The sequence below is a fragment of the Apium graveolens genome, unplaced genomic scaffold (genome assembly GCF_009905375.1).
Source record: "Apium graveolens cultivar Ventura unplaced genomic scaffold, ASM990537v1 ctg754, whole genome shotgun sequence".
NCBI classification, from domain to species: Eukaryota; Viridiplantae; Streptophyta; class Magnoliopsida; order Apiales; family Apiaceae; genus Apium; species Apium graveolens.
In genome coordinates this window covers 11,241-26,786 of record NW_027420407.1, presented here as the reverse complement: position 1 = coordinate 26,786, position 15,546 = coordinate 11,241, and positions in this window count along the sequence as shown.

Below are 15,546 nucleotides of genomic sequence, written 5' to 3'. Positions count from 1 at the left end.
TTAACATTGTGCAAGATGATCCTAAAAATATTTTTTAAGAAATTAATTATTTAATCAAGAAAGAGTCTTAATTTTTGGAATTGCACTTCTATTTGATTTTCATTATAAATCATACAAGATAAATTGAAAATTTTTTGAATAATTTTTTATATGATTACAATCGATATATCACAATACAATTGGATCTTCGAAAATATCATTTTAAAAAATTACTATGTTGATAGGAAAATATCTCAATAATTTTTTCATATGACTAAAATTGATATATCTTAACATCCATACGGTCGGATCGTCGAAAAAATCATTTTATAAATTAATCTAGTAAATCGGGAGCGAGTCTCGTTGTTCGGAGGAGTACTTTTACGGGATTTTTCTAATCTTGACGTGCAAGATGAATTTTAAATTTTTTAATAATTTTTACATATGACTAAAATTGATATATATTAACATCCGTACAGTTGGATCATCGAAAAAATCATTTTAAAAATTAATCTTGTAAATCGAGAACGAGTCTCGTTGTTAGGAGGGGTACTTTTAGCGGATTTTTCTAATCCTGACATGCAAGATGAATTTCAAATTTTTTGATAATTTTTTCATATGACTAAAATTAATATATCTTAACATCCGTACGGTTGCATTGTCGAAAAAATCATTTTAAAAATTAATCTTGTAAATCGGGAACGAGTCTCGTTGTCGGGAGGGGTACTTTTACCAGATTTTTCTAATCCTGACATGCAAAATGAATTTCAAATTTTTTTATAATTTTTTCTTATGACTAAAATTGATATATCTTAACATCCGTATGGTTGGATCGTCGAAAAATCATTTTAAAAAATTAATCCTGTAAATCGAGAACGAGTCTCGTTGTCGGGAGGGGTACTTTTACCAGATTTTTCTAACCCTGACATACAAAATGAATTTCAAATTTTCTAATAATTTTTTCTTATGACTAAAATCGATATATCTTAACATCCGTACGATTGGATCGTCAAAAAATCATTTTAAAAAATTAATCCTGTAAATCAGGAACGAGTCTCGTTGTCGGGAGGGGTACTTTTACCAGATTTTTCTAATCCTGACATGCAAAATGAATTTCAAATTTTTTAATAAGTTGTTCTTATGACTAAAATCGATATATCTTAACATCCGTACGGTTGGATCGTCGAAAAATCATTTTAAAAAATTAATCCTGTAAATCGGGAACGAGTCTCGTTGTCGGGAGGGGTACTTTTACCAGATTTTTCTAATCCTGACATACAAAATGAATTTCAAATTTTCTAATAATTTTTTCTTATGACTAAAATCGATATATCTTAACATCCGTACGGTTGGATCGTCAAAAAATCATTTTAAAAAATTAATCATGTAAATCGGGAACGAGTCTCGTTGTCGGGAGGGGTACTTTTACCAAATTTTTCTAATCCTGACATGCAAAATGAATTTCAAATTTTTTAATAATTTTTTCTTCTGACTAAAATCGATATATCTTAACATCCGTAGGGTTGGATCGTCAAAAATTCATTTTAAAAAATTAATCCTGTAAATCGGGAACGAGTCTCGTTGTCGGGAGGGGTACTTTTACCAGATTTTTCTAATCCTGACATGCAAAATGAATTTCAAATTTTTTAATAAGTTGTTCTTATGACTAAAATCGATATATCTTAACATCCGTACGGTTGGATCGTCGAAAAATCATTTTAAAAAATTAATCTTGTAAATCGGGAACGAGTCTCGTTGTCGGGAGGGGTACTTTTACCAGATTTTTCTAATCCTGACATGCAAAATGAATTTCAAATTTTTTAATAATTTGTTCTTATGACTAAAATCGATATATCTTAATATCCGTACGGTTGGATCGTCGAAAAATCATTTTAAAAAATTAATCATGTAAATCGGGAACGAGTCTCGTTGTCGGGAGGGGTACTTTTACCAGATTTTTCTAATCCTGACATGCAAAATGAATTTCAAATTTTTTAATAATTTTTTCTTATGACTAAAATGGATATATCTTAACATCCGTACGGTTGGATCGTCGAAAAATCATTTTAAAAAATTAATCTTGTAAATCGGGAACGAGTCTCGTTGTCGGGAGGGGTACTTTTACCAGATTTTTCTAATCCTGACATGCAAAATGAATTTCAAATTTTTTAATAATTTTTTCTTATGACTAAAATCGATATATCTTAACATCCGGATGGTTGGATCGTCGAAAAATCATTTTAAAAAATTAATCCTGTAAATCGGGAACGAGTCTCGTTGTCGGGATGGGTACTTTTACCAGATTTTTCTAATCCTGACATGCAAGATGAATTTTAAAATTTTTAATAATTTTTTCATATGATTAAAATTGATATATCTTAACATTCGTACGGTTGGATCATCGAAAAAATCATTTAAAAATTGAACTTTGTTATCGGGAATCTCATTTTATACAGTAATACTTTTATAATGGTTTCCTCGAAACACCATTGTGTAAAGACAAACTAAGACAACGCTTTTTTTTATTATAAACCGTTATGTAAGTATATCAGCTTTTTTCAATCTAACGGCTAATATCTAATCTCATTTCAATCAAGGGCTGTCATTGTGACACTTCAGCAATCCGAGTAATATGTTTACAACCTATCATGCGCTGCCACCTCATCAGGTGGTGCCCATTTAAATTATAAAATAACTATTTTAGACAACTATTTTATTCCGTTGTATGAAGGTTTTTAAGACAACCCTTCTAAAAACTGTTGTGTGAATTACACAACGTAATACCTAAAAGCTTGTATGAGACTAACTAAGACAACACTTTTGTTTTAACATAAAACCGTTGTATAAGAATATTAGCTATTTTTCGATCTAACGGCCGATATCAAATCTCATGTCAATGAAGGGCTCTCATTTCGCCACCTCAGCAATCCTTGTGAATGATTTACCACCTATCACGTGCTGCCACCTCAATACGTGGTACCCATTGAAATTCCTCAGACAACTGTTTTCATTCCGTTGTTTGATGGTTTAGAGGACAACCTTTCTAAAAAACCGTTGTCTGAATTACATAATGTAATGTTAAAACCGTTGTCTTCTAACCCTATACGTTAACACAGTAACAACGGTTTGTAATCGTTGTGTTAAAGATCTACAACAACACTATATTTAAAAAACCGTTGCCTGACTCGATGAGAGGATACAACTTGTACAACAGTTTAAAAAAGATGGATATCCGTTGTCTATTCTGGAGCTCACACAACTGTTTTTTTTGCAAATTCAATTCACCGTTATATGATTTTTTAGGATGACGGTTTTTTTTTTAACCATTGTCTGTCAAGTGTTGTCTGATTGTAAATTTCTTGTAGTGATAAGATGAAAACTATCTTCAAGATCAAGGAGCCCTTCAAGTTGGTTCTTGCGGGTCCGGCCGACAGGGCCTGCCAATGGAAGAAAGACGCTCTATGCGTCTTTAGGGACACTTTAAGGGCGGGTATCAAACTCCCCTTACATCCTTTTATCCCTATTTTACTGGCCGATGTGGGCATCAGCCCTTGCCAACTCCATCTAAACTCTTGGAGGCTGATTCTTTGTTACATGTCGCAATGCGCCAAGCACAACGTCCCTACTTCAGTTGCTGTGTTCAAAAAAAAATTCAGTTCAAGAACAGCCCCGACAAGAATCCGGGGTGGGTTTATTTGAACCAACGCCTCATTGTCCCCGACATAGTGAATGGGAAGTCCATCCCTGACAATAACTTGGGGTGGAAGAAGGAGTTTTTGTACGTCCTTTGGGAGGGCGGCGACTGGGGCACCCTCTTTCGCTCATCTTTTGGGCAAGCTGTGGATGGGAGCCCGAATGACATAGTTTTAATTGAGGAGGAGATCAGGGCCTTCAACCTCCTTACCCAGGATAATGGGACATCCCACTCATGGGATCTTATCAGGGAGATTGTTCTTGTGGAACGTGGCCTTTCTCCCGTTCCTCAAAAAGGTACGTTTTCTTCCTTTTTCTAGTTATCTTAACTTTTCCCACTTTTTTATTTTACTATTTTCTCAATCCACTTTACTTATTCATTGCAGTTGCTGAGAGGATCGAAGAGGCTACCAAGGTTAAAGACCTGGAAATAACCAGGATGAAGCGCGATGGGAAGGTCTTCAAGGACCCGCGTCTTGGGGATTTCTTCCAGAGTTCCTTCTCCAGGCATGGGAAGGAGACGAGGAAGACCCCAGCCAACCCTTGCGTACAAAACAAAAATCGGAGGCCTTCTTTCAGCCTGCTTGGGGAATTCGGAGGAAGGACTCAACCGTTGGTAATACAAAACTTGCCAAGGAGTGGTCCATTCGGTCTATTTCCCCCATAGACTATCATGATCTTGTCCTTCAACAGGACTTGGAGGCTAACGAGCTCTTCGAATTGAATTGTAGTTTGTTGATATTGTAGATGTCAAATATAAATCATGATTGGATGTTTATCCGTATGAAAAGTGATCACATTACATGAACGAAAGAGTATAAAAATGGTATAAAAGAATTTTTAGATTCAGCAAAAATGTTTGGTTTGACAAATGACATTAAATTTTGTCCTTGTAAGAATTATAAAAAAAATGGGTGGAAAAATTTTGATACTATAAATTTTCACGTGTATACTTCCGGATTTTTTTAATCTATACGATATGGACTTTACAAGGTGAGAAAAAAATCAATAACGATGTCTCGAGAATAACCACGTCGTCAACGACGTGCATCCCAATTATGGTACACCGGTGGATATGCATAGAGTTCAGTATTGGAATTGAGATCAATATGCATTGAGATTGGTCTTAATATTTTTTCTAGGTTAAAACTAGTCCTACGTTAATTACCTAGTCGGACTAGGCACAACTTCAAAGCTAAAAACACCGCCTTTTATAAAGAAAATTACAAACTAGGTCGGACCTTGATGCCTACACGGACATGGAAAATAATAAAACAAATACCACTTAGAGAATTTTTTGAAGGCAAACAATTGAAAGAAAATAAATAGGCAAATAACAAAAAGGTGATTTTTAAGAGAGCAACATATAATTAACACAAGCAAGGATGGGTGGGCCCTTTTTTGTCTTAGTCGATCGAGGTGAAGGTTCAGTTCCGAGTTGAAGACAAGAGGACAACTCAGATTACGGTAAAGTAAAACGTAAATAGTTTCATAACAAAAGGGAAATAGTTTCAGAATTACAAGGGAATGACCTCAAAGCAAGAATAAAAATAAATAATCAATTACTTGAATTTTGTTAGAGCTGGAAGGAAGTTGGGACTCGGACCATCGAATGGGGTAGGTTCTCCCTTTCCTTGCTCAATTGCAGTTTTGGCAGCTAGGAATTATTTCACAAAACTGTCCCAGTTGGCGTTCGGATTGGTCTTAATATCTCTTTCAGCCACTATCCAAGAACGAAGGATATCCAAAGAGCCAACATCAGCAATAGCCTGACCATACTAAGATGATTTCTTGAATTCAGCAATAAAGGCTTCTTTGTGTTTCTCCTCAGAAAGCTTCTTCTTCAAGTCAAAGAGCTCGGAACGTGACTCCTTGTCTGCTCGGTCCCCCTCTTCTATTAGCTTTATTTGCATACTAGACTACTTCGTAGCATATTGAGTCTTTAGCTCTCCTAACTCAGAAACTAACTAATTAACACGATCCTCTTTCTCCTTTATCTCAGCATTAGCCCGCTTGAGATCCTCAAAAGTTATTGAAATAGCCCCTGACATATAAGATCCAAGCTGAAAGTAGTATGTATTAAAAAATTTATGGTGGATTGAATATTTCACCAGAGATATATATTAATTTCAGAACTCTATGATGCAATATATCCACAAAGCTTCTTACAAGTTGAACTTACAAAGAATAGATAAATTCTTTACAGATGTAGCCTTTTCTATTTCTCTTGTAATTGCTTACTTACTTCAATTTTGTTCTACTTTCTACACTTGGTTTATATATCACGAAGTTATGTGATAAAAAGACAAACAAATAAGATAAAATGTTTCTAGTCTAATTTTATGCTCCTTCATTTTTCTATCCAGCATCTTTGAATATCTTCAGTTTAACATGGAATTGGAAATGCTTCTTTGTTTTCTAAAACATGTAAATAGGCTACCACATTCCATTTGCATACAATCAACGCATGTGACTATCAAGTCACTCTCAACTGCTTTTTTGAATTTTTTCATCCGTTGAAACTCAGTTAGATCATCCGTTGAAGCCTTGTGGAACATCCGTTGAGACTATCTTCATAGAAGTTAACTCTATTTCACTTATACAAGATTACAAGGCATCTAATATTTACAGTTAGCCAACCTATATTGCATATCAAACTAGTAGTCAACATGACTTAAAACATTCTTCAACATCTAGTTCTCTAAGGCATTACAATATGTAGAAATATGCTACTTAAACTTATTAATACATAAGCTACCCTTTCATTGGATGTTAAAGTGATCATCCATAGAAATCTATAAAATCACTAAATCAAATCTACTAAGGTATTTTGTTTAGCTCACCATCAAGTGCACAACATATTCCTAACAATCACCACCAATTTATGTCTACTGGAATTGTAGGCATAAATTTAAGAGAAACTTGATGATAATAAAACACCCTCTGAATACACAGTGAATACTATTAGATAAAATTAACAAGTGCTTCTATTTACTGAAAATTATGTTGAGGAAGGTTTACAGAGAATATCACAAGCCATTTTCAAGGTGCTCCTCTAGACTGAACAAATTTAGCTTATTTCCTTGACTCTCTGAACTTATTTCCCAATTTCACATTATTTTCTTCATTCTGACATTGGAGTTTCTGTAAAATTCAGATTCATCTTCATTTGTCTAATCCAGCATTTCTTGAATCTCCATGAGAGTTTTATTGCTTACAATTTCAGCTAATCTTCTAATATGAAGAATCTTCTGGTGTATTTCTCATCTTTAAACTCCAACAACCAGTATGGCCTCAAATTCACTCTATTCTCTGTGTATTTGGCCCTCTTCAGCTATTCCTTATCTCCTTAATTTTGTTCAGTACCATCTTTTTTCAATAACATTGGATCCAAAATTATTCTTCATTGAGAATCCTTTAAAGAGGCCAAGTGAGCTCTTTTCCACCCTGATACCTAAAAACCAATCTCTCTGGAAGGTGCATGTAGGCATCAATAGCTCTTACTTCTTCCAGCTCATCCAGATAAAGATTTATATCTGAAAATTCTTTGATGTCACGGATGAAGAGTTGATCTCCCTTGTTGACAGTTGGATTGGGTTTGGCCAGTGATTCGGATTGAATTTTAATTGGCTTGATCTTCTTGATTGCTCTCTTCTATGTTTTCCTATATTTGGTTTATATTGGAATGTTTAGATCTGGAAGAGGTAGGCTTTCACAATCTATTGCTTTTATTATTGTTTGAGCCTCACCTTTTCTTCTTTCTTAGCATCTGCAAATTTTGGATGTCCAAACACCACACAAATCATTTTACCATTCCTGTAGATTTTGGAAAACCTTTTCTTTAAGACTGAATCTCTGGGATCTTTGAAGAAAGCAATAGACCTTCCAAGCAGCTTTTTCTCATCTGGCTTGAGAGTTTCATAGAACAGGTCCAAAGGATTTTTGTCTGAGTTCTTTGGATAGTTTCTCGTTGGTTGAAAAATCATATTGGCCTTTGGAGATTTAATTGATAAGGGTTGACCCCTTTCCATGTTTCCTAAGGTCATGTCATTGGCTGAAATTGTTCTCAATTGAGAGAAATGAGAGAAGGCTTTGTCTTGCTTCTCAATTAGACCAAACTTCTTTTCAATGTTGTTATCAATCTTCTCCCATTTTTCACTAAACTCCAGTTCAGCTGCTGCTATCTTGATTAGATTAATGTTGTCTAGTATTGGTGGCTTTGTGAAGGTAATTGCCGAAACTATTACCTTGTTGACATTCATGTTGAACACTTTCTCCCCCTCACTAGCTGACTCTCTCTGACTAACTATAATGATAGAGTCTTTCTTCCCCTTTTTGTTAGCATCAAGTTGAGCAGAGGTTGAGGTTTGTACAGCCACCAATTTATAAAGAAGCAGTGTTTGTTGAGCTTGATGAAGTTGGATTTAAGTGATAGAGGTTTCTAGAGTCTTTAGCCTGGTGCCCAAAGAATCCACCTTGCTACTGAAATAAGAGTTTTACTTGAGTTGTCTGTTGATATCTAACAATGTAGTTGCAGGAAACATAGATTCCAATCTTTTAGAGATGTCCTTCTTGACTTGTCCAAACTCTGTCTTGAATTCAAACACATATTGATTTTTTTTTAGAGATTGGATTTTGTGTAATTAAAGAGACTCAAGGTGTGCTTGAAGAAGACTCTTGGTGTTGGCATATGTGGTAGCTTGAAGAGCTCTCTGAGTCTAGTGAATTAGTTTGAAGAGAGTGGATTCGAAGTGATGTTCACTGCATTCTTTGTTAAACATCCATGATAGAGTGTTTGTTCTTGAGCTAGGGCCTTCTTGTCCCCCTGTGTTTATGAAATCAACTTCATCATCATCATCATCCCAAAAAATTTCTTCAGAACCACCAGTAGGATAATCAAAATCATCACCAGTTGTGGAGGGCATGGCAGTGATTGCATCATTAACCCTTTGCATGAAAGAAGTTGTGTGCACCAATTTGAGAATACTCTCAGCAACCACATAGTCTTGTTCAGCCAATACTTGATAAGCTGGAATAGGGTGAGTAAATGCCTCAGATTTATAAATAGGTTTTAAGACATCTTGATATTCTTGCTGAAATAGTTGTTTCTTGTCAGCCTCATTGACATCCCTTAACTCACTAACAATGGGCTCTTCCCATTCTTCAGTACCTACTTTTCTCTGATAATCTCTCTTTTCTTGCATCAAGGGCTCCCCTTGGCTTCCCACCCTCACACCCTCACCTTCACCTAGTAAAAGCTAACAATCTTTGTAGGAAGGGATGAAACCTTTATAATGATATGACCTCACCCTCAGTATGAGCAGCCCATGTATAATCCAAAATAAATATTATTTTTTCAATTTTATAAATTTATTAATAATTCAAGGTTTTTTCCTACCGATATTCGCAGGAAAAGGGGTCCTCCAGCTCAAAGGTTTTTCCTGCCAATTTTGGTGAAAAATGTTAAGATTTAAAAATGGACCCACCATATTTTTACTTTTTGATGGTGTGGTGGTAATGTATTGAAGATAAGATAAAAATTTAAGAAAAAGAAAATAAAGATAAGGAAGAACAAGAACAAAAAGAAGAAATTTTTTCATGAATCTCATCATTTGAAAGGTATTAATCTCATTTTAAGTTATTTAATCTCATTGTTCTATATTTAATTTGTTTACTGTTATATTTACGGTAGTTAAAGTGAACTTTATGTGTGATTTGTGTGTGTGTATGTTTTGTATTTACTTTGGAGAAATAACATTGGTGAATTTATGCATATATGAGATATATTAAATTATACTTTTTATATCTACTTCTAGAAAGAATGATATTGGTGAATTTATGCATATATATGAGATATGTTAATTTTACATTTTGTACGATTTATAGTGAATTTATGGTGAAGTAAAATTGAATTATAGTTTGTTGATATTGTAGATGTCAAATATAAATCATGATTGGATGTTTATCCGTATAAAAAGTGATCACATTACATGAACGGAAGAGTATAAAAATGGTATAGAAGAATTTTTAGATTCAGTAAAAAGGTTTGGTTTGACAAATGACATTAAATTTTGTCCTTGTAAGACTTATAAAAAATAATGGGTGGAAAAATTTGGATACTATAAATTTTCACGTGTATGCTTCCGGATTTTTTTAAATCTATACGATATGGATTTTACATGGTGAGAAAAAATCAATAACGGAGTCTCGACAATAACTACATCGTCAACGACGTGCCTCCTAATTATGGTACACCGGTGGATATGCATAGAGTTCGGTATTGGAATTTAGATCAATATGCATTGAGATTGGTCTTAATATTTTTTCTAGGTTATAACTAGTCCTAGGTTAGTTACCTAGTCGGACTAGGCACAACTTCAAAGCTAAAAATACCGCCTTTTATTAAGAAAATTACAAACTAGGTCAGACCTTGATGCCTACTCGAACATGGAAAATAATAAAACAAATACCACTTAGAGAATTTTTTGAAGGCAAACAATTAAAAGAAAACAAATAGGCAAATAACAAAAAGGTGATTTTTAAGAGAGCAACGTATAATTAACACAAGCAAGGATGGGTGGGCCCTTTTTTGTTTTAGTCGATCGAGGTGAAGTTTGATTCCGAGTTGAAGACAAGAGAACAACTCAGATTACAGTAAAGTAAAACGTAAATAGTTTCATAATAGAAGGTAAATAGTTTCAGAATTATAAGGGAATGACCTCAAAGCAAGAATAATAATAAATAATCAATTATTTGAATTTTGTTAGAGCCGGAAGGAAGCTGGGACTCGGACCATCGAATGGGGTAGGTTCTCCCTTTCCTTGCTCAATTGCAGTTTTGGCAGCTAGGAACTCTTTCACAAAACTGTGCCAGTTGGCGTTTGGATTGGTCTTAATATCTTTTTCAGCCACTATCCAAGAACGAAGGATATCCAAAGAGCCAGCATCATCAATAGTTGGCGTTTGGATTGGTCTTAATGATTTCTTGAATTCAGCAATAATGGCTTCTTTATGTTTCTCCTCAGAAAGCTTCTTCTTCAAGTCAAAGAGCTCAGAACGTAGATCCGTTGACTCCTTCTCCGCCTTGTGTGCTCGGTCCCCCTCTTCTTTTAGCTTTATTTGCATACTAGACTCCTTCGTAGCATATTGAGTCTTTAGCTCTTCTAACTCAGAAACCAACTCATTAACACGATCCTCTTTCTCCTTTATCTCAGCATTAGCCTGCTTGAGATCCTCAAAAGTTATTGAAATAGCCCCTGACATATAAGATCCAAGCTGAAAGTAGTATGTATTAGGAAAAAAATCATATAAAGTGACAAAAAAATAATGAAGTTAAAACTCACATGGCCCCAATGCTCAGCAACTCGCTGCAAGACAGAATTCAACCCAGATTCTTCCATCCTAGTCCAATCCTCATCAGTAGGAATCTCAGACATAATAGTCGTTAGTTGTTTAATAGAATGGTTTCCAACCCGGACTAAGCTCTTCTTTGGACCTTTGCCCTTATCACCAGAACCTTTTTCAATATTTGACTCCATTATTTTAGGATGCTTTGTTCCAATTATCCTTTTTCTCTTTGAATGATGCTTCTCACCGAGCTCCGGAACATCCTCAAAGGCCTCAATAACGTTATTGACCGCATCCATAGCATTTTGAGGAGCAGCGAACTCGGCTTTTTCTTCTTGGAACATTACTGATCTTGACCTATCATTTGACCTCGGACACTTTGTTTGGAAAGGTCCAACAAATTTCTTCAGAGATGAAGCATAGGCATTGGTGGACATGATTACTTAGAAATTCGGACAATAGTAAGGAACAACTGAGGCAATGAAGAAATGCAAGTCAAGAACATCAAATAAAGTAGAAGAAAATTTCAATGAGATAATAAGAACCCCAACTACTACGCATATTAAATACTTATATCCAAGATTAAAAAAATTCTTAGTGATTTATAAATGTATCTCGGGTCATTTTGAACCCCAAACACTCACATAAATTAAAACATGCTTTAAGGCATCACCTTGTAGAGTTTTGAAGCTTTTCTGATAATTATTTTTGAAATTTTTTGGTCAAACTCGAATCATGCTTGTTCCACTAAGATTAAATAAGGCTCCTATATTAAAAGGTTTGTTCTATAGATTTGGATTTTCTAACAAAGTGGTACTTGGTGTCAATCTAGTCATAATACAGAATACTGAGTACTTAACTAGTAGAAGAATTGTTGATTGTTAGGTGAGTAATAACTGAATTGGTGGTAAAAGTAGTCTTACCCATGTCTTTCCAAGTCATTTTGTACTCATAATTCAGATTGATTGTTGTGTACTCAACTACGTACTCGTGGTAAAATGCAGCCAAATTTTTACTCAATTTATTTTGGTAGTCTTTAACCAGATTGGTTATTTCCCAAACCGAACCCTAGGTAAAAAGCACAAAAAAAAATTCTTAAGCCATTAATTCTCCATCACTCCCCCATCCTTCACTCCCCCATGATATGATACAAATGATTCACTACTAATTATCAGGATAAATCCTCACACCCCAATTTTGTATCCTAATACACACTGCCAAGGTACCCTTAACCTGGACTCATGCTTCCTAGTAGGTAGAGTTATGTATACGGTGGTAGAGGCTCTTAGGGAAATTGGGGGACTAGGCCTAAAAAGTGAATTAACAATTAAAAAATATAAACATCTATCAAATATTGCATTTTAACAATTTTCAATTAATCAAATAGTCAATTACAACTCCTAAATACTTGTAATCATACTCTAAGATATAAAGCAGTACAAATCCGAGACACAATGTGGTTATTGCAGGTTATTACTTCCAGGGATATCTAATTTCCATACACATCTGCACATACACAAACAGAAGTTTATAGAATTTGTTTTACCTATCATATATAAACACCTAATGAAAACACAAAGTCAAAAAAATAAATGTATATATATATATGAACACAAATGTAACTAATTACATATATACACTTGTACAAGGACGAAGACCATAGAGAAACATGATATATACATGTAAAGATTGACATCTAATAATCAATAACAAAGAAATCTAGACTGTACTTCAGTTTTATTCATACCATACAATCACTAGTAAAGAAGATGGAGATAGAACAAGCAAGATACCTGAAGAAATGTAAAGTAAACCCTAAATTTGATGCGGCGCTCAATTGTTTCATATATCCAAGTACCAATTATATACATTGAGCTAGCTGCGGACTTAATTAGGGATAAAAATATAGCCTTGTGCTAAAATTTTATATACTAAAATAATTACATAATATTCTTTGAAATACAATAAAAATTTAATAAGATGCTATATGCAAGCATAATTTTTTAGAATTGTTATGTTATTGTTTCATTTTAATATTTTACTTTGTCACATAAGTAGGTTCTAGATATCTATATAAATTAAAATAGTAAAAAGAATTTAAATTGAAATAATATTTTAATAGAAAAGAGCAGACCAATAAAAAGGTTTAGTGTTTGAATGTTAATATCATACTATAATAATGTATAAGATATATTACATATGAAGGTAAATATTTTTATTCCACAATAATTATTTCTATATTAACAAGAATGCTAATTTGTTTTTATCAAATTTAACTAGTCTAATCTATAATAATAGACAATCATTTTCACAAATATCAATCTTGTCATAATACAATTTAAGTTCTTCACTATCTTCTTCAAGATTAAATAATCTAGAGTTTATAATGTTTTTAAAAGAGCAATATATAATTAACACTAGCTAGGAGGAAGCTAGGCACCATCACTACAACATATATTTAATCACTTAAATGGTTAAAAAAATACTCTTGTCCTAAAAAAATATTGTTGTGTGAGCTTGTGAACAAACAACAAGAGTAACCTATCAGTTGAAAAACGGTTGTCCTTGTTGTATCCTCCTATGGAATCATACAACAAATAGTTCGTCTATTGTCTTAGATTGCTAGGACAACACCATAAAACCGTTGGCTTAAGACAATGATTTTAATATTTATGTTGTGTAATTTAGACAAGTGTTTATGATTATGGTTAAATATTAAACAACTATGCAATGATTTAAAAAAAATCATTATCCCTCCTATTTTTAATTTTATCTTCCCAAAAGGTTAACAACTCATCAGTTTAATTTCTTCATCTCTCAAATAATAGATAACTTTTTGAGATGAAAAAAACTTGTTGGTAACTCAAATATGCAATGGTTTGGTTCTTGTTGCCTGTTGTGTAAACTCAAGGTAGAAGATGGTTAAATACAAAGTAACACTTGTCTCTGACTAATGTTAAAAACAATTGACGGGTACATGTCAAATCCCCATAAAATAATCCAATAGAATCCAACCAATGACTAGCTAATAAAAAATCATCCAACTAATATAGACTAGCAAAAAAACTCAATTAAGTTGGCTATCACAATATTTCCTCAAGTCAACAACTAATTTCAATTGGATAATTCACAAATCAAATTATATTCCAATTTCACAAGATAATTAATCAAAAAATATAAAATCTAATTAAGCTCTAATGATGCCATATAAAGCTTCCAAAATTAAGCGAAAAAATGTAACAATTTATTGGCAAAGATGAAGGAGTGTATCATATATTGAACACCTTAATCGATCCATAATTCCCATTAAACCCTTAACAAGTGGCCAACTATTTTAATTAAGCATGTCCATATACAACCAAGAATGCAATCAAATATGTTTTTCCACGAAAATGGGCAAAAACGGGCAATAATGCAATTTGGCTCAATAATCACATTGGTCACTGAAAGAAAATTAAAAAAAAAACTGAACATGGTTACAAATATTTAAGATTAATAGGGTTTAGGGCCCATCATTAGTACTTTCCTATAATTACATGATACTGAATCCAATATATGAATGCCAGACATTCGAAATAATCAAGAAAAAGCTGTGCCATAGATTAGAAAATGGCAAATTCTGGTGTGATAAATCATTTATAAAAAATATAAGAAAAAATGTTAAATTCATATACATTAAAAAAGTACTCGTAATTGACAAGAATTAATTAAAATACAAATATGACAAATATTAATTTGAGAAATAAAAAAAGATATACGAATAAATAAATGATAAAAGGGAGAGAGGTATACTCATGCTGGGGTAATACTATGGATAACTTAACTTAAAAGAAGGTAATAATAATCATCATGGGATTCGAATCTATTCATCTATGTCCCACATATAACTAGCTTTTCCTGATCAAGGTCGTCAAACATTGTGAAACACTGGCACGTGTAGCTCATTCTCAAGTTTTAATTCTACTGATCCATCATTTTCATCATCACATTATTCAAAATAGTTCTTTTCCGGTAATTTCAACACGACATACCAATGTTTTTCAAGAGGATCATCAATATAACAAATTTGCTTAACATGTTTCCCTAGCACGAAAGGATCATTTACGGAACCTAATTTGTTCAAATTAACAATTATATATCCCAAATTATCTACCTTAACCCCCTCGTTCATATCTACCCATTTACAATGAAAAATTGGTACTCTAAATTTGTTGTAGTCTAACTCCCATATACTTTTATAACTCCATAGTAATTATGTGAAGTATGTTCAATATTTTTCTCTTTACCCTCCACAAGCATTGTGTCTGCAGCGACAATCACCACTACACTGAACTTGTCGAGTGTCACCATGCTCCTTGGTGCTATACGTAACACCATTAATTCTATATTCGCTAAATGTAGGGATATTCTTGTTGGGCCCTTCAGTAATTCACCTTATCTCCTCAGGTACATTATTATGGTCATCCAATAATTCTGATTCTGCCCATCAATGTCGCAATAGATAGACATCTTGCATTCTGCCCATACT